Genomic DNA, 20793 nt, shown 5'->3' on the forward strand with positions numbered 1-20793 from the left:
CCCCATTGTTGGGGGTGAGGAGCTCTGCTGTGTCTCGATGAATTAATGCAAGTATTTCTGTTTTCTATTCAAACACGCTTGTTCCTATCTAAGATGTTCATTTGCGCTTAACTGTGATGAAGGCGATGATCAGTGACATTCATCACCTTCCTCAAACCATGAACGTGTGCCTGACAACCACCTCCGTTCTACATCCGATTGAATGAGTATCTCTGAGATCTCTTAATCAAAATCTCCGTGGTATAAGCTAGAACTGATGGCGGCATTCATGAGAATTCGGAAAGTCTAAACCTTGTCTGTGGTATTCCGAGTAGGATTCAAGGATTGAATGACTGTGACGAGCTTCAAACTCTTGAAGGCTGGGCGTTAGTGACAGACGCAAAAGGATAGTAAATCCTATTCCAACCGGATCGAGAACCAACCGGTAATTAGCCGTGCTGTGACAGAGCGCGTGAGCGTAGTTTTCACTGGAAGGATGGAAGGTAGCCATTGACAATGGTGATCCACCAACACACAGCTTGCCATAGGAGGACGTGCGTGCATGAATCAGAAGACAGAGGAAAGCAGAGATTCAGAAGACAAAGCATCTCCAAAACTCCAACATATTCTCCATTACTGCACAACAAGTAACTTTTAATTTATGCTCTACTGGTTACTCACAATTCAATTGATAAACATAATTGACTTCCTGACTAAGATCTACAAGATAACCATAGATTGCTTCAAACCAACAATCTCCGTGGGATTCGACCCTTACTCACATAAGGTATTACTTGGACGACCCAGTGCACTTGCTGGTTAGTGGTACGAGTTGTGAAAAGTGTGATTCGCAATTTGTGCTACCAATAGCTCAGATAAACCATCATAGAATATATCCAGGATGGTCCATTCTGAAAGCATGTCAGAAGGACACTTTTTGGTCAGCTGCTTGTATCTTTCCCAAGTTTCATAGAGGGATTCACCTTCTTTCTGTCTGAAGGTTTAAACATCAGCTCTAAGCTTGCTCAGCTTTTGAGGAGGAAAGAACTTGGCTAAGAAAGCCGTGACCAGCTTATCCCAAGAGTTCAGGCTGTCTTTGGGTTGAGAGTCCAACCATATTCTAGCTCTGTCTCTTACAGCAAAAGGGAAAAGCATGAGCCTGTAGACTTCAGGATCTACTCCATTAGTCTTAACAGTATCACAGATCTGCAAGAATTCAGTTAAGAACTGAAAAGGATCTTCAGATGGAAGTCCATGAAACTTGCAGTTCTGCTACATCAGAGAAACTAGCTGATGTTTCAGCTCAAAATTGTTTGCTCCAATGGTAGGAATGGAGATGCTTCTTCCATGTAAATTGGAATTAGGTGCAGTAAAGTCACCAAGCATTCTCCTTGCATTATTGTTGTTGGGTTCGGCTGCCATCTCCTTTACTTGTTCGAAATTTTCAATAAGGTTGTCTCTGGATTGTTGTAATTTAGCTTCTCTTAGTTTTCTCTTCAGAGTCCTTTCAGGTTCTGGATCAGCTTCAACAAGAATGCCTTTTTCTTTGTCCCTGCTCATAAGAAAGAGAAGAGAACAAGAAAAGAAGAGGAATCCTCTATGTCACAGTAAAGAGGTTCCTTATTGTTAGTAGAAGAAGAAAAGGAATAGGGGTGAAGAAGAATGAAGAATCCAAACACAAGGGTAAGGATAGGAGCAGTGATTTGAGATGAGGGGATGTTAGTAGATGAATAAATAAATAGAATAAGATGAGAGAGGGAAAATTTCGAAAATAATTTTTGAAAAAGAGTTAGTGATTTTTGAAAATGGTTTTTGAAAAAGGTTAGTAATTTTTGAAAATTAAAATCAACAAATAATTAATTAATTAAAAAAAATTTTTGAAAAAGAGGGAAGATATTTTCAAAAATTAGAGAGAGAGAGTTAGTTAGGTAGTTTTGAAAAAGATGAGAACCAAACAAAAAGTTAGTTAGTTAGTTGAAACAAATTTTGAAAAGATAAGAAGTTAAAAAAGATATTTTGCAATCACTTTTTTGAAAAAGGTAAGATAAGAAGATATTTTTGAAAAGATATGATAGAAATTAGTTTTTGAAAAAGATTTGATTTTTAAAATCTCAATTAATGACTTGATTCACAAGAAATCACAAGATATGATTCTAGAACTTAAAGTTTGAATCTTTCTTAACAAGTAAGTAACAAACTTGAAATTTTTGAATCAAAACATAAATTGATGATGTTATTTTCGAAAATATGATGTAAAATTAAGAAAAAAATTTTTGAAAAATATTTTTGACATTTGCGAAAATAACTAAAAAATTGAAAAAAGATTTGATTTTTGAAAAAGATTTTGAAAAAGATAAGATTTTTTTTTAAATTGAAAATTTGATTTGACTCATAAAAACAACTAGATTTTAAAAATTTTTGAAAAAGTCAAGTCTAATTTTCGAAATTTTAAGAGAGAAAAAGGGAAAGATATTTTTTTATTTTTGAATTTTTATGATGAGAGAGAAAAACAAGAAAAATGATGCAATGCATGAAAGTTATGGATCAAAACATTGAATGCATGCAAGAATGCTATGAATGTCAAGATGAACACCAAGAACACTATGAAGATCATGATGAACATCAAGAACACATTTTTTGAAAAATTTTTAATGCAAAGAAACATTGCAAGACACCAAACTTAGAATTCTTTAATGCTTAGATATAAAGAATTCAGGAATGCATGTGAAGAACAAGAAAAGACACTAAACATGCAAATGCAAAGATCAAACAAGAAGACTTACCAAGAACAACTTGAAGATCATGAAGAACACTATGAATGCATGAATTTTTTCGAAAAATGCAAGATGAACATGCAATTGACACCAAACTTATAACATGACTCAAGACTCAAACAAGAAACACAAAAAATATTTTTGATTTTTATGATTTTCTAATTTTTTTGTATTTTTTCGAAAATTATTTGAAAAACAAAAATAAGGATTCCAAAATTTTTAATATAGATTCCAGGAATCTAGCATTCTTAGTCTAAAGCTCCAATCAAAGGGTTAGGCATGGCTTAATAGCCAGCCAAGCTTTAGCATGTAATCCAGACATGACACGCCTGACATTCCCTACAGACATGGCATTACAGCCAGCCAGGCTTCAACATGCTTCATGAAACACTAGAATTCATTCTTAAAAATTCTGAAGAAAAATATATTTTTGAAAACATTTTTATTTTAAGATTTTTTTTTTTTTCGAAAACAAAGGAGAAATTTTTGAAAAATTTTTGAAAAATTTTTGAAAACACAACAAAAAGAAAATTACCTAATCTGAGCAACAGGATGAACCGTCAGTTGTCCAAACTCGAACAATTCCCGGCAACGGCGCCAAAAACTTGATATGCGGAATTGTTACTCGGGTTGTGAATTATTGTTCGAAATTGATTCCCTGGCGATGGCACCAAAAACGGATGCACAGAACCATGGTCTAAACATATCTTCATAACTTCGCATAACTAACCAGCAAGTGCACTGGGTCGTCCAAGTAATAAACCTTACATGAGTAAGGGTCGATCCCACGGAGATTGTTGGTATGAAGAAAGCTATGGTCACCTTGTAAATCTCAGTCAGGCGGATATAAATTGGTTATGGAGTTTTCGAAATTAAATAATAAGTAAACATAAAATAAGGATAGAAACACTTATGTAATTCATTGGTGAGAATTTCAGATAAGCGTATAGAGATGCTTTCGTCCCTCTGAATCTCTGCTTTCCTGCTGTCTTCAGCCAATCAGTCTTACTCCTTTCCATGGCTGGCTTTATGTAAGGGCATCACCGTTGTCAATGGCTACATCCCATCCTCTTGTGAAAATGGTCCAAATGCTTTGTCACAGCACGGCTAATCATCTGAGGTTCTCGATCATGCTGGAATAGGATTCACCCTCCTTTTGCGTCTGTCACTACGCCCAGCACTCACGAGTTTGAAGCTCGTCACAGTCATTCAATCCCTGAATCCTACTCGGAATACCACAGACAAGGTTTAGACTTTCCAGATTCTCATGAATGCCGCCATCAATCTAGCTTACACCACGAAGATTCTGATTAAGAGATCTAAGAGATACTCATTCAATCTAAAGTAGAACGGAAGTGGTTGTCAGGCACGCGTTCATAAGGAATGATGATGATTGTCACGTTCATCACATTCAGGTTGAAGTACGAATGAATATCTTAGAAGCGGAACAAGTTGAATTGAATAGAAAAACAGTAGTACTTTGCATTAATCTTTGAGGAACAGCAGAGCTCCACACCTTATTCTATGAAGTGTAGAAACTCTACCATTGAAAATACATAAGTGATAATGGAGTTCATTGGTCTCGACCCCAGAGGGAACCGGAGTAACCAAGACTTGATCACAGGATCAAAAATACAATCCAGGATGTCTAATACAATAGTAAAAGGTCCTATTTATAATAAACTAGCTACTAGGGTTTACAGAAGTAAGTAATTGATGCATAAATCCACTTTCGGGGCCCGCTTGGTGTGTGCTTGGGCTGAGCTTGAAGTCTACACGTGGAGAGGTCATTCTTGGAGTTGAACGCCAGCTTTTGTGCCAGTTTGGGCGTTGAACTCCACTTTGCAACTTGTTTCTGGCGCTGGACGCCAGAATTGGGCAGAGAGCTGGCGTTGAACGCCAGTTTGCGTCATCTAAACTCGGGAAAAATATGGACTATTATATATTTCTGGAAAGCCCTGGATGTCTACTTTCTAATGCAATTGGAAGCGCGCCATTTTGAATTCTGTAGCTCCAGAAAATCCATTTTGAGTGCAAGGAGGTCAGAATCCAACAGCATCAGCAGTCCTTCTTCAACCTCTGAATCTGATTTTTGCTCAAGTCCCTCAATTTCAACCAGAAAATACCTGAAATCACAGAAAAACACACAAACTCATAGTAAAGTCCAAAAATGTGAATTTAACATAAAAACTAATGAAAACATCCCTAAAAGTAACTAGATTCTACTAAAAACATACTAAAAACAATGCCAAAAAGCGTATAAATTATCCGCTCATCACATTATTATTATTTTCGACTGCCATCTCCTCTTCCTGTTCTAAAATTTCTGAAAGGTTCTCTCTGGATTGTTGTAATTTAGCTTCTCTTAGTTTCCTCTTCAGAGTCCTTTCAGGTTCTGGATCTGCTTCAACAAGAATATTCTTGTCCTTGCTCTTGCTCATATGACAAAGAAGAGGGCACAGAAATAATAATAATAATAATAATAGGGATCCTTTATACCACAGTATAGAAGTCTCTGTGTGAGTGGAAGAAAGGAAGGGGACAAAGAATGTAATCTAAGGAAAGAAACACAAGGGTGAGGAGAGTAGAGATGTGAGGTGAGGAGGTGTTAGTAAATGAATAAATAAATAGAATAAGATGAGAGAGGAAAAATTTCGAAAATAATTTTTGAAAAAGAGTTAGTGATTTTTGAAAATAGTTTTTGAAAAAGGTTAGTAATTTTCGAAAATCAAAAATCAAAAATTAAAATAATTAGTTAATTAAAAAGAAATTTTGAAAAAGAGGGAAGATATTTTCGAAAATTAGAGAGAGAGTTAGTTAGGTAGTTTTGAAAAAGATAAGAAACAAACAAAAAGTTAGTTAGTTAGTTGAAACAAATTTGAAAATCAATTTTGAAAAGATAAGAAGATAAGAAGTTAGAAAAGATATTTTAAAATCAAATTTTTGAAAAAGATAAGATAAGAAGATATTTTTGAAAAGATATGATTGAAATTAGTTTTGAAAAAGATTTGATTTCAAAAATCACAATTAATGACTTGATTCACAAGAAATCACAAGATATGATTCTAGAACTTAAAGTTTGAATCTTTCTTAACAAGCAAGTAACAAACTTGAAATTTTTGAATCAAAACATTAATTGTTATTGTTATTTTCGAAAATTTGATATAAAAATAAGAAAATGATTTTTGAAAAATATTTTAAAAATTTTCGAAAATAACTAAGAAAAATAAAAAAGATTTGATTTTTGAAAAAGATTTTGAAAAAGATAAGATTTTTAAATTGAAAATTTGAGTTGACTCATAAAAACAACTAGATTTTAAAAAATTTTGAAAAAGTCAAATCTAATTTTCGAATTTATGAGAAGAAAAAGGAAAAGATATTTTTTTTATTTTTGAATTTTTAATGATGAGAGAGAAAAACATGAAAATGATGCAATGCATGAAAATTTTGGATCAAAACAATGAATGCATGCAAGAATGCTATGAATGTCAAGATGAACACCAAGAACACTATGAAGATCATGATGAACATCAAGGCTTATTTTTGAAAATTTTTATATGCAAAGAAACATGCAAGACACCAAACTTAGAAATCTTTCATGTTTAGACACTATGAATGCAAAAATGCACATGAAAAACAAGAAAAGATGCAAAACAAGAAAATATCAAGATCAAACAAGAAGACTTACCAAGAACAACTTGAAGATCATGAAGAACACTATGAATGCATGAATTTTTCGAAAAATGCAAGATGAATATGTAATTGACACCAAACTTTCAACTTGACTCAAGACTCAAACAAGAAATATGAAATATTTTTTATTTTTATGATTTTATGATTTTTTTGTATTTTCTTTTAATTTTTTCGAAAATTATTTTGAAAAAGAAAAATAAGGATTCCAAAATTTTTAATATGAATTTCAGGAATCTTATGCTCTTTAGTCTAAAGCTCCAATCAAAAGGGTCAGGCATGGCTTAATAGCCAGCCAAGCTTTAGTATGTAACTCAGACATGACACACCTGACATACCCTATCCAAAAGGATTAGACATGGCTTTACAGCCAGCCAGGCTTCAACATGCTTCATGAAACACTAGAATTCATTCTTAAAAATTCTGGAGAAAAATATATTTTTGAAAATATTTTTATTTAAAAAAATTTTTTTTTTTTCGAAAACAGATGAGAAATTTTTGAAAGGTTTTTTTTTTTTGAAAAATTTTTTGAAAACTTTCTGAAAAGAAAACGAAAAGAAAGTTACCCAATCTGAGCAACAAGATGAACCGTCAGTTGTCCAAACTCGAACAATCCCCGGCAATGGCGCCAAAAACTTGGTGTTGTTGCCGGATCAAACATGGCACTGATGTTACCGGACCAAAAGCTTGCCGAAAACTCGAACAATCCCCGGCAACGGCGCCAAAAACTTGGTGCACGAAATTGTGATCTCTGGTAATGGCTCCAACAACTTGGTGCTCTAATCTCAATTCATAATTTGTCACAACTTCGATACAACTAACCAGCAAGTGCACTGGGTCGTCCAAGTAATAAACCTTACGTGAGTAAGGGTCGATCCCACGGAGATTGTTGGTATGAAGCAAGCTATGGTCATCTTGTAAATCTCAGTCAGGCGGATAATAATTGATTATGGAGTTTTCGAAAATAATACTAATTAAACAGAAAATAAGGATAGAAACACTTATGTAATTCATTGGTGAGAATTTCAGGTAAGCGTGTAGAGATGCTTTCGTTCCTCTGAATCTCTGCTTTCCCGCTGTCTTCATCCAATCAGTCTTACTCCTTTCCATGGCTAGCTTTATGCAAGGGCATCACCGTTGTCAATGGTTACATCCCCTCCTCTTGTGAAAATGGTCCAAATGCTCTATCACAGCACGGCTAATCATCTGAGGTTCCCGATCATGCTGGAATAGGATTCACCCTCCTTTTGCGTCTGTCACTACGCCCAGCAATTGCGAGTTTGAAGCTCGTCAAAGTCATTCAATCCCAGAATCCTACTCGGAATACCACAGACAAGGTTTAGACTTTCCGGATTCTCATGAATGCCGCCATCAATCTAGCTTACACCACGAAGATTCTGTTTAAGAGATCCAAGAGATAATCATTCAATCGAAGGTAGAATGGAAGTGGTTGTCAGGCACGCGTTCATGGGGAATGATGATGATTGTCACGTTCATCACATTCAGGTTGAAGTGCGAATGAATATCTTAGAAGCGGAATAAGTTGAATTGAATAGAAAAACAGTAGTACTTTGCATTAATCTTTGAGGAACAGCAGAGCTCCACACCTTAATCTATGGAGTGTAGAAACTCTACCGTTGAAAATACATAAGTGATAATGGAGTTCATTGGTCTCGGCCCCAGAGGGGAACCGGAGTAACCAAGACTTCTATGATCCGAAGATAAAACTCAGGATGTCTAATACAATAGTAAAAAGTCCTATTTATAATAAACTAGCTACTAGGGTTTACAGAAGTAAGTAATTGATGCATAAAACCACTTCCGGGGCCCACTTGGTGTGTGCTTGGGCTGAGCTTGAATGTTACACGTGCAGAGGCTCTTTCTGGAGTTGAACGCCAGGTTGTAACGTATTTCTGGCGTTCAACTCTGGTTTGTGACTTGTTTCTGGCGTTTAACTCCAGACAACAGCGTAGAACTAGCGTTCAACGCCCTTTTACGTCGTCTAAACTCGTTCAAAGTATGGACTATTAAACATTTCTGGAAAGCCCTGGATGTCTACTTTCCAACGCAATTGGAAGAACGCCAGTTTGAGTTCTGTAGCTCTAGAAAATCCACTTTGAGTGCAGGGAAGTCAGAATCCAACGGCATCAGCAGTCTTTCTTCAACCTCTGAATCTGATTTTTGCTCAAGTCCCTCAATTTCAGCCAGAAAATACCTGAAATTACAGAAAAATATACAAACTCATAGTAAAGTCCAGAAATGTGAATTTAACATAAAAACTAATGAAAACATCCCTAAAAGTAACTAGATTCTACTAAAAACATACTAAAAATAATGCCAAAAACCGTATAAATTATCCGCTCATCAATATGCCAGAGATGGTGACCTTCCCACACTTAAAATAAAGTATCGTCCTCGATGCTCACTCAAGCTGGGTGTGAATGAGTGTCATCACTGGAAGGATGGGCTGCTGGAGTCTCGGTAGTGGCCTGAGGATCTGCAGACTAGATGAGCGTGGGAGGATCTGTCTGCTGTAGAGGAGGCTCTGACTGGATGGGAATCTCTGGATCGGTGGCCTGAATCTGGTGTGGCATCTCCTGCTGTGGTGTAGCCTGCTCTGGTCCAGCCTGTGCAGCCTGGGTAGGTGTCTCCTCCTCGTGATCGTCCTCCTCCACCTCAGATGTATCAGAAGGGGTGTCAGGCTCGGAGGGGATGTCGCCGCCGGAACGGATCATCAACTTGACGTGCTCATAGTGTCGCTTGTTGCGACGCTCCATACGATCCAAGCGGGCAAAGAGTCGATGCACCAAATGGTAAATAGGCTTAGGAGCAGCTGGAGGTGCAGTAGGTGGGGCAGGTGCAGCAGTGGAAGAAGAGGGGGCAGCTGAAGGTGTGGCTGTCTCATCAGGAGCAGAAAGGAATGGAGGTCTGTAGCCTAAAGCCAGAAAGTTCCTGCTGTGAGGAATGATCTTCTTGCAGTCCGCAGCAGGTGGCTTCTCATCAGCATCCTCCCAAGGCACGTCAGCTCGACGGCCTAGCTAGGTGACCAGGTAAGGGAAAGGGAGGGTGCCTCTGACATGGACCCTGGCCATATAGTGCCGGATGAAACGAGGCAGATACAGGTCCTTACCCTCCAGCACACACCATAGAAGGGTGATCATAGTGGCAGGCAGCTCTGTCTCATGAGTGCTCGGCATAATAAAGTTACTCAGCATCTGGTGCCAGAGCCGAGCCTCATCATTCAAGTATATCCTCTTGATTCCTTTAGGCATGGTGGTGTTCTTACCCATGAACCATGGGACAGTAGGGTCAAAGGCTATCCTCTCCTTGACAGCATCCCAGTCAAATCGCATAAAGCGCATGTCCTCTTCAGCCTTTTGGTAACCGTTAGGCTGATCTGACTTAGGCTAAAGGCGCAGAATATCTTCAATGGCCTCTTCAGTGACTAGTATCTGTTTCCCTCTGAGGTGCACTGCATCCAGGGAAGTCTTGAAATAATTGCAGCAAAACTCTCTTACCCAGGAAGCATTGACCTCAGTCAAATTTCTCTCCAAGAAGAACCAGCCTCTTTGTTTGATCTGATCGGAGGTGTACTGCTGTAGTTCTTCTGGAATTTTCAAAGTCCTCTCCAAGTACAGATTTCTGGAGGTAGCAAACACTGGATACTTCAGCTCACAGTATCAGTTTGCAAACTTAATTAGATCATTGGTAGGGAGGAGCTGGTCAGCCTTCTCCTGCGGGGTAAAATGCTTTTCCCGCCAGGAGTCATCATGCATAAGCTCCAGGAGAGACATGGAGGATTCACCTCTTTTTCGTTTTCCAGTTGTTGCCTTGCCTTTTCCTTTACGCTGAGGGTCAGACATCCTGAAAAATAGAAATCTAAGATATAATAAAATCAGGAAAACAGGTAGGCAGATAACAAGATAATCACAAAGTGGCAAAGGAGCAGTAGAATTATGAAATGAGTTGAATAATTGTGCATTTTGGATTGTTTCGGAGTTAAAAAGCTGAGATGGGAGATTACAATCCAAAATGTATTATAAGGAGAATACTTGTTAATTAGGAGCAATAATAATCATGCCATGAGTTAAAAATTGAAAGAGTGAGTCAAAAAGCAGAGGGGAAAGTTAGAAAGTTAAAAGTGGTTAAACTTGAAAAAGAGGTTAGAAAGCGAAAATCAGTGAGTTAGTAAAAAAAAAATCAGAGTAAGTGGCATGATGATTGGTTTCTAAGTAACAAGAATTTCACAATTTTAAGCAACAGACAACTCATATTCAAGCAAGGAAATCAAGTTGTTGATGATTCATATAGATATAGAAATAGCGAAAAGTGAAATCTAATCATCAATAATGTGATTTATTAACCGGGAAAAATAGATGAATAGGAATGCTGGCCCGTGCATTCATGAATTGGTTTGGTAAAAGCTTAGGAGTGCCAAATTCAAATTGCCAAAACCAAAACAAGAATGAATATCAAAACAATTTACAGAAAGTTGGGCAGCATTCCGGCTAAAATTGGATGTTCCCGGATAATAAACAGCAAGCAGAATAGTTCAAATAAATTAAAGTAAAGCTGCAATTACATATACGGAATATGAATCATGAAAAAGCAGTGTAAAAGCAGCATGAAATAGGAAAGAACAACATATAAACAGTACTAACATCACAGCAATAGCAGAATTGCAAAAATGATAAAACAAGTAGCAAGAACAGCGTAATTAAACAGGCCTAAATCTACTAACCACATCCTAGCTACCTAACCACCTAGAATCCACTACAACATACATCTCTAACTATCCTAAATTTAAACATAAACTGAGAAATATGCAACTAACTACAAATGAAAGAAAAGTGGCGTTCGGCGGAACCTGGTGGTTAGAGGCACAAGGAAGGAACGACGAGAGGTGGTGGGAGTGGGGTGGTGTTGGCGGCAGTGCAGCGGCGGCGTAGGGTGGCGCAGCGGCAAACCTTGGTGGCAGCAAGGATGGTTTTGTGGTGTTGGGCGAGGGCTGGGGTGCAGGGAGGGGAGGTTAAGGGGGAAGGAAGGGAGGGGGTGGGCGTTAGTGGCGGGAGGCGCGGCGGTGAGGGCACGGTGGGGGGTGGCTGGCCGCGGAGGGGGGCAGTGGTGGTGGAGGGAAGAAGATAAGAGAAAGAGAAGAAAGAGAGGGAAGGAAGAAGGGGGTGTGGCGTCACGGTCGTGGCTGGGTGGTCGAGGGTGGTGTGGCGATTGGAGGTGGTTGGCTGGGAGTGGTGGTGGTTGGGGGGTGGGTTGCAGAGAAGAAAGGAAGAAGAAGGGGAATGGGGGGGGCACGACGGGTAGGGTTTCGCGTCACTGGGGGTTAGTAAATGTGAATCCACGCGTCCGCGTGGGGCACGCAGTCACGTGGCTAGGGTGGACGGGGGTTGACGCGATTGCGTGAGTGACATGATCGCATGGAATGGGTAAAAGGATGCATGACTGATGACAGGTCATCTTAGCCTAGTTTCACTAGCCTTTTTCCTTTGTTTTCAATAGGTTTTATGCACTTTCTTGAGCAATAAGTAAGCCATTTGGGTGGAATTTCATGTTTCCTTAGATTCACTCAACCATGGATGAATTGATGCATTTTCATGAGTTTTGTGCCATAATTGCTTGAATTTCAAGAAGAAGAAGAACTCTCATGATTATAGCATAACTTTGATGCAATTGTTGATTGATGATAGGTGGAATAAAGCTTGGAAGAAGGTTGAAGAAAAGGGGATAGCAAGGGGCAAGAGGAGACACTCACGTTTGAGCTCAAGTTTGCCTCAAACTTGAACTCAAACGTGAGAAAGATTGCATTTTCACCCTGAAGGCACACCAAGTTTGCACCAACGTTTGACTCAAACTTGAGGTCAAACGTTGGCGCCACAAGAACAAGCAAATGCACCCCTGGAACTTGGCAACGTTTGCGCCAACGTTTGCCTCAAACGTTGGCGCCATAAGAGAAAGAAAGATCACCCTGAAGCATGACAACGTTTGCGCCAACGTTTGCCTCAAACGTGAGGTCAAACGTTGGCCACCATATTAGCAAGGAAGAGCACTCTGTTTAAAGCCTTGGAAAAGCCAACGTTTGCGCCAACGTTTGCCTTAAACGTTGGGCCAAACGTTGGCCAAAAGAAATGCATGGGAGGAGCCACGTTTGAGCTCACGTTTGACCTAAAACGTTGAGTCAAACGTGGATGACAGCAACTTGGCCGAGCTGCATAATGCCACACACGAAGACGTTTGAGTCAACGTTTGCCTCAAACGTTGACTCAAACGTGAATGGTTCATGGTCCGGTTCACAAGTGAATTTCTTCCCAACACCAAGAGCAATCAACAGAGGCTATCTTTAATCCAATTCCATCAAGGCCAAGGCCCAAATTCAAGGCTCTAAGACCATTAGAAGAAAGTGTATAAATAGAAGTTAGTTTGATTTAGGAGGGACGTCAACTTTTACTTTTGAATTTACACCTCTTGGAGGATTTTACTTACTGTAACTTGGATCTGGGAGGAGAATTGAATTCTCTTCCTCTTTAGTTTCTTGTTTTCTTTTCTGCAAAGTTTTACTGAGTCTTGGGTGTTGAGAATTGAGGAAATTCTGTCTCAATCTCACCTTGAGATCTCTTTTTGTTTCTTTCACTGCACCATTGGAGAATTGAGATTTGAATTCAAGTCTTCTTACTGTTTTGATCTTTAATTTGTTGCAATTGATTTCTGAATTGGATCAAGGAAGGTAGTGAGATCTAGACTTGGTTTTCTAGTCTCTTGACCCCTGAGATCTGAAATTTCCTTTTAATTCTTATGTTGAACGCTTCCTCAAGCCAATTTACATTTTCTGTTTGAGATCTACTGCAATTAAATTCATCTTTTACTTCCCTGCTTGTTGCAATTTACTTTTCCTTGTTTAATTTCTGCAAATCAATTCCCAATGCCTTTTATAATTCAAGCAATTTACATTTCTTGCACTTTAAGATTCAGTCATTTACATTTCTTGCAATCTAAGTTTCTGCAATTTACATTACTTGTTCTTTAAGATTTTGCTTCTTTACTTTCCTGTTCTTTAATTTACTGCATTTTTCCCCTCTCCCTTTACATATCAAGCAAATTAGTTTCTGCCAATTGCAAACAACCCAACCAACACTTGATTCACTTGACTAAATCAACCACTAAACTAAAATTGCCCAATCCTTCAATCCCTGTGGGATCGACCTCACTCATGTGAGTTATTATTACTTGATGCGACTCGGTACACTTACTGGTTAGTTTTGGGTGTTTTGGAAATTCGTTTTTCCACAAAAAAACACCATCAAGTTTTTGGCGCCGTTGTCGGGGATTGAATTAGATTGACAATGATTAAGTGAAGTGGAGATCTAGATCAAGCACTTTTTCTTTTCTGTTTCTTTAACTTTTAATTAACCCACTAACTGTTTGAATTTTTGCTTAAGCTAACTCAAACTTCATTCTAGCAATAGATTGAAGTGTCACTGATTTTTGTGTGTTTCTTGTGTTTTGCTTGTATGTCAGATACAAGAAGAGAGATCCCTACCTTCTGTGAAACTGACGAAAGAATCCTCCAAAGGCTAAGAAGAGAAGCAAGAGAAAAAAATGTTGCTGGAGAGGAAGAATCAGATGAAGAATATCATGAATTGGAGGAACACTCAACAAATCCAACAAATCCACCAGTGAGAATGGCCAACAACAATGGTCAACCCCAGAGGAGAGTCTTGGCTTCATATACATTTGCCAATCCAAGGCATTGTGGGAGTAGCATCCTTACCCCAAATGTCAATGCCAATAATTTTGAATTAAAGCCCCAGCTCATCACATTGGTGCAAAATAACTGCTCTTATGGAGGAAGTCCAATAGAAGATCCAAACCAACATCTATCTACCTTCTTGATGATCTGTGATACTGTGAAATCCAATGGTGTGACTCCAGAAACATATAAATTGTTGCTGTTTCTATTTTCCCTGAGGGACAAAGCTACTCAATGGTTGGAGTCATTTCCAAGAGAAAGTATCAACAATTGGGAGGATCTAGTGAGCAAGTTCTTAGCCAAGTTTTATCCTCCTCAAAGGATCATCAGGCTCAAAACAGAGGTCCAAACATTTACTCAGATGGATGGAGAGTCATTGTATGAAGTATGGGAGAGATACAAAGCTTTACTCAGGAAGTGTCCACCAGAGATGTTTAATGAATGGGATAAACTCCAAAATTTCTATAAAGGAATGACAATGAAAGCTCAAGAGGCACTTGACTATTCAGCAGGAGGCTCAATGCAACTCATGAAGACAGCTGAAGAAGCTCAGAACCTCATTGACATGGTGGCTAACAACCAATATTTCTTTGGCCATCAGAGACAACACCAACCATCACTAAGGAAAGGAGTGTTAGAAATGGAAGGGGTGGACACCATCCTAGCTCAAAACAAGATAATGCAGCAGCAGATTCAACAACAATTTGAGCAGATGGCTAAAAAGATTGATAGTTTGCAAGTTGCAGAAGTGAATACAAGCCAACCATCAACCACATGGGGGCAAAATGAAGAAAACCAAGAAAATCAGCAGCAGGAACAACCTCAATATGTGCACAACCAAGGCTCAGGCAAAAATGAAGTTTATGGTGACACCTACAATCCATTCTAATTGAAAGAACCTTTGAGCATAATTCTTTTCTTTCTTGGGGACAAGCAAGCTTTAAGTTTGGTGTTGTGATGACAGGTCATCTTAGCCTAGTTTCACTAGCCTTTTTCCTTTGTTTTCAATAGGTTTTATGCACTTTCTTGAGCAATAAGTAAGCCATTTGGGTGGAATTTCATGTTTCCTTAGATTCACTCAACCATGGATGAATTGATGCATTTTCATGAGTTTTGTGCCATAATTGCTTGAATTTCAAGAAGAAGAAGAACTCTCATGATTATAGCATAACTTTGATGCAATTGTTGATTGATGATAGGAATAAAGCTTGGAAGAAGGTTGAAGAAAAGGGGATAGCAAGGGGCAAGAGGAGACACTCACGTTTGAGCTCAAGTTTGCCTCAAACTTGAACTCAAACGTGAGGAAGATTGCATTTTCACCCTGAAGGCACACCAAGTTTGCGCCAACGTTTGACTCAAACTTGAGGTCAAACGTTGGCACCACAAGAACAAGCAAATGCACCCCTGGAACTTGGCAACGTTTGCGCCAACGTTTGCCTCAAACGTTGGCGCCATAAGAGCAAGAAAGATCACCCTGAAGCATGACAATGTTTGCGCCAACGTTTGCCTCAAACGTGAGGTCAAACGTTGGCCACCATATTAGCAAGGAAGAGCACTCTGTTTAAAGCCTTGGAAAAGCCAACGTTTGCGCCAACGTTTGCCTTAAACGTTGGGCCAAACGTTGGCCAAAAGAAATGCATGGGAGGAGCTATGTTTGAGCTCACGTTTGACCTAAAACGTTGAGTCAAACGTGGATGACAGCAACTTGGCCGAGCTGCATAATGCCACACACGAAGACGTTTGAGTCGACGTTTGCCTCAAACGTTGACTCAAACGTGAATGGTTCATGGTCCAGTTCACAAGTGGATTTCTTCCCAACACCAAGAGCAATCAACAGAGGCTATCTTCAATCCAATTCCATCAAGGCCAAGGCCCAAATTCAAGGCTCTAAGACCATTAGAAGAAAGTGTATAAATAGAAGTTAGTTTGATTTAGGAGGGACGTCAACTTTTAGTTTTGAATTTACACCTCTTGGAGGATTTTACTTACTGTAACTTGGATCTGGGAGGAGAATTGAATTCTCTTCCTCTTTAGTTTCTTGTTTTCTTTTCTGCAAAGTTTTACTGAGTCTTGGGTGTTGAGAATTGAGAAAATTCTGTCTCAATCTCACCTTGAGATCTCTTTTTGTTTCTTTCACTGCACCATTGGAGAATTGAGATTTGAATTCAAGTCTTCTTACTGTTTTGATCTTTAATTTGTTGCAATTGATTTCTGAATTGGATCAAGGAAGGTAGTGAGATCTAGACTTGGTTTTCTAGTCTCTTGACCCCTGAGATCTGAAATTTCCTTTTAATTCTTATGTTGAACGCTTCCTCAAGCCAATTTACATTTTCTGTTTGAGATCTACTGCAATTAAATTCATCTTTTACTTCCCTTCTTGTTGCAATTTACTTTTCCTTGTTTAATTTCTGCAAATCCAATTCCCAATGCCTTTTATAATTCAAGCAATTTACATTTCTTGCACTTTAAGATTCAGTCATTTACATTTCTTGCAATCTAAGTTTCTGCAATTTACATTACTTGTTCTTTAAGATTTTGCTTCTTTACTTTCCTGTTCTTTAATTTACTGCATTTTTTCCCTCTCCCTTTACATATCAAGCAAATTAGTTTCTGCCAATTGCAAACAACCCAACCAACACTTGATTCGCTTGACTAAATCAACCACTAAACTAAAATTGCTCAATCCTTCAATCCCTGTGGGATCAACCTCACTCATGTGAGTTATTATTACTTGATGCGACCCGGTACACTTGCCGGTTAGTTTTGGGTGTTTTGGAAATTCGTTTTTCCACAAAAAACACCATCAATGACGCGATCGCGTGAGGCATGCGACCGCGTCGCTGGAAATTGTGCTAAACGCACAATTCCAGCATCATTTCAGCGCAACTCTCTGTCTCCTTTGGGGTGTTGTGCAATCCACGCGTCGCTTACGCTTTCGCGTGGGATGGGTGTTTTGCAAGTGACGAGTTCGGGTCAGGGACGCAAACGCGTGGGCCCTTTTGTGCTAAACGCACAACAGCCGCACGATTCCAGCCCAGATTTCTGGGCATTGGATTTTTACGCCGATTTCCAGATCACGCATTCGCATGATTGACGCAGACGCGTGGGAGGTGTTTTTCGCAACTGACGCGAACGCTTTAGCGATGCGATCGCGTCGCACGCCTTCCTCTTTCTCTTTTCTTTTTTTTTTTTTTTGATATGCAATTATGCAGATATGCAGTATGTAATGCCAATGCAAATGCTTACGAATAATATCCAGGTTCAATGAAAATAAAACAATATAAAAATAAACAAAATGAAATAAAATGGAAACAGGAACGATCATACCATGGTGGGTTGTCTCCCACTGACGTTTGGAATTTTTGCCAGTAAAGAATGTCATAAAAACAGTCGCGTTGTAGGTATAGTCTCTAAACCGACAAAAATCCCTTCGTGCAAACGTTTTGGTGTCACAAGTAACAAACCCCTTTAAAAATTGTTAACCGAGTATTCAAACCTCGGGTCGTCTTCTCAAGGAACTGCGAGGAAGTGTGTTCTTATTATTGGCTATAAAGGTTGTAATCGGGGTTTAGAAGATGAGAAGCAAGTAATTTGAATGACAAGTAAAGTAAATGGCAATTAAAATAAATAAATACTGTAAAGCAGACTTTTGGCAAGGTAAGAGAAATTGGAGGTCCAACGTAGTTATCTCTCTCAACTATAATGAAAGTTGAATCTAAACTCCCCTTGATCAACCTGTATTAGGGCAACGGAAAGTCAATGGACTAATTAAATTGACCTTTGAATCCTATTTATTTCTTAAGAAAAGGTTGGGATTACTTAAGTTCAGCTCAATTAGTAAGATAACGATTATCAATTATGTTGAGTTTAATAACTGTTGAGTTACTGAATTCTTAACCAGGACCAAAAGGGGAAAAAGTAAAATTGCTGGAATAATAAAAATATCCTTAGATGGGAAGCAATGGTAACTTAAATCAAAGAGAACAATCATAAACTGAAAATACCTCAAATATTATTAATTCAGATAACAATCTATAACATGGAAGAAATTCATAAATTCAATCATCAAGGAAACGTGCGTCTTGGGTTATTCCGTCTAGTTCTTCATGAAATACCTGCTTTGGGGGTTGTGCACTACCCTCCTTAGCATTAATTGTAACGTCCTTGACGGAATTTTTCACAACTCTGGATTTCCATGGAGGTTCAGCATCTCCTAAATCTTCAATCAGTACTTCTTCTTCTCGAATAATTTGAGCTTCCTCCAATTGTTCTAGAACAAAGTTATGCTCATTACTGCCCACTGGGGTTTCTAGTGTCTCCTTCATGCTACGTTCGTCATTAGATTCTCCACATAAAGCTATTGGAGTTCCTTGAGGGTCTAACCGTCTGGAAGATAATTGATGTATTGCTTGCTCCAGCTGATGAAGGGTTGTATGAAGTTGATCTACTGTTTCCTTGAGGCGAACCTGTGATTCTCGAGGTGATGGATTTGGACATGGTACATAGGAAAGAGGGGTGAGAATTCATAGTAGCTAAAAGAGGTAAAAAGGAAAAATAAAAACAATTAAACAAATAAAAGAAAAATATTTACAATAACCAATAATAAGGCACACGATTGCAGTTTCCCGGCAACGGCGCCATTTTGAAGAGAGAGGAACTTTTGCATGGTCTAGAATTCAGAATAAATTCCCGTTGCAAGTATAGCTTCTAAACCAACAAAAGTCCTTTCTTACAAATGTTTTGGTTGTCACAAGTAACAAACCCCTTAAAAATTGATAACCGAAGTATTCAAACCTCGGGTCGTCTTCTCAAAGAACTGCAGGGAGGTATGTTCTTATTATTGGTTATGAGTTTTGTAAATTGGGGTTTTGAAAGTAAGGAACAAATAATTTGAATGATAAATAAAATAAATAAAGAACTGTGAAATAAACTCTTGGCAGGGTATGAAAATTTGGAATTCCTATCCTAGTTATCCTTATCAATGGTGATGAGAATTGAGTTTTAATCTGACTTAGTTAGCCTTTACTAAAGCAAAGGAAGGTCAAGTGGGCCAATTAGTTTGATCCTCAGGTCCTAGTCAATTCCTAAGAAAGGACTAGAGTTATTGGAGTTTAATTCAATTGGTAAAAATAACAATTATCAGTCACGATGAGTTGACAACTCAAGAGTTACCAATTAATCAACCAATGACATAAGGAAGAAAATATAAATTATTAATATAAATAAAGAAGAGCAGTCATAATTCTGAAATACCTCAAATTATATTAAATAGAAAAACAAATCTAAACATGAATGGTTCATAAGCCAATTTGGCAACGAAAGTAATTAAAGGAAAGCATTAAAGTATCTGAAAATAAAAGAGAAATATAAAGCAAAGGAATGTTGAACCTGATGAGGAGTTGGAATACTAAATTGAAATAATAAGAAATCCTAATCCTAAAACCTAAGAGAGAGGAGAGAACCTCTCTCTCTAAAAACTACATCTAAACTATGAAAAGTGAATAATTGGAGATCTCCCCCAATGGATGCATTCCCCCACTTCATAACCTCTAATCTGCGCCTTCTGGACTTGGATCTGGGCCAAAAAAGGCTTCAGAAATCGCTGGGAGCATTTTCTGTAATTTCTAGTGCGTGGCGTCTGTCACGCATCCGCGTGGGTCACGCGGTCGCGTCATCTGGAGTTTTCCTTGTCACGCGTTCGCGTCGCTGTCTTTTCGCGCTAGGCATGCGGCCGCGTCGTCCATGCGTTCGCGTTGCTGCCAATTTCTTCAAAAACTCTATTTTGTGCTTTCCTTCCATTTTTGTATGTTTCCTTTCCATCCTTTAAGTCATTCCTGCCTTAGAAGATCTGAAACTACTTAACACACAAATCACGGCATCGAATGGTAATAAAAGGTAATTAAAATAAATAATTTCAAAGCATAGGAAACATGTAATTCACATATATCACATAATAAGGAAGGGAAAGTAAAACCATACAATTTACATGAATAAGTGGGTGAAGGGTTGAATAAATCTCTTGAATTGAGCACAATATATATCATAAAATATGGGTTTATCAACCTCCCCACACTTAAACAATAGCATTTCCTCATGCTAAGTCCAAGATAAAGAATAAGGTAAGGTTAAAGTGGTGGAATCTCATGCAATGCAATCTATCCTAAATGCAAACTACCTAAATGAATCATGCAATTCTGATTGTTATACACTTGTATATAAAACTTACATGTAGTTAAATTAATTCACATTCTCAAGGAATCATATATGCATAGCCAACCTTAGATAATGTTAAAGCACTTTTACAATTGAAATGGGTAAAAATATTTTTCAAACTTGCAAGACAATTAACAATTCAAGCAGAGATATATGGTGATGAGCTATTGAACCCTCACTGGATTTTGTGTTTACTCTCTAGTCACTCAGTGTTTCTTGGGTTAATCACTCTATTCTTCTTTTTATCCTTACTTTCTATAATTTTGTTCTTCATCTAACCAATCAACAATTATAGAATACAGACATACAAAAATCATGAGGTCTTTTTCAAGGTTGTAGTGGGGCCAAGATAAAGGTAAGGATATATGTATCAGGCTG

General features: G+C 38.3%; 1 non-coding gene across 1 annotated transcript; it reads left to right on the plus strand.

The window, feature by feature from the left end:
- Nucleotides 1-894: 894 nt before the first annotated feature.
- On the plus strand, nucleotides 895-1002 carry LOC148575916 (small nucleolar RNA R71). Its single transcript, XR_015903623.1, has one exon. It is a non-coding gene; the product is annotated as a small nucleolar RNA R71 (small nucleolar RNA).
- The last annotated feature ends 19791 nt before the right edge of the window (nucleotides 1003-20793 follow it).

The sequence above is a fragment of the Arachis ipaensis genome, chromosome B1, assembly GCF_059453495.1.
Source record: "Arachis ipaensis isolate K30076 ecotype BB chromosome B1, ASM5945349v1, whole genome shotgun sequence".
Taxonomy (NCBI): Eukaryota; Viridiplantae; Streptophyta; class Magnoliopsida; order Fabales; family Fabaceae; genus Arachis; species Arachis ipaensis.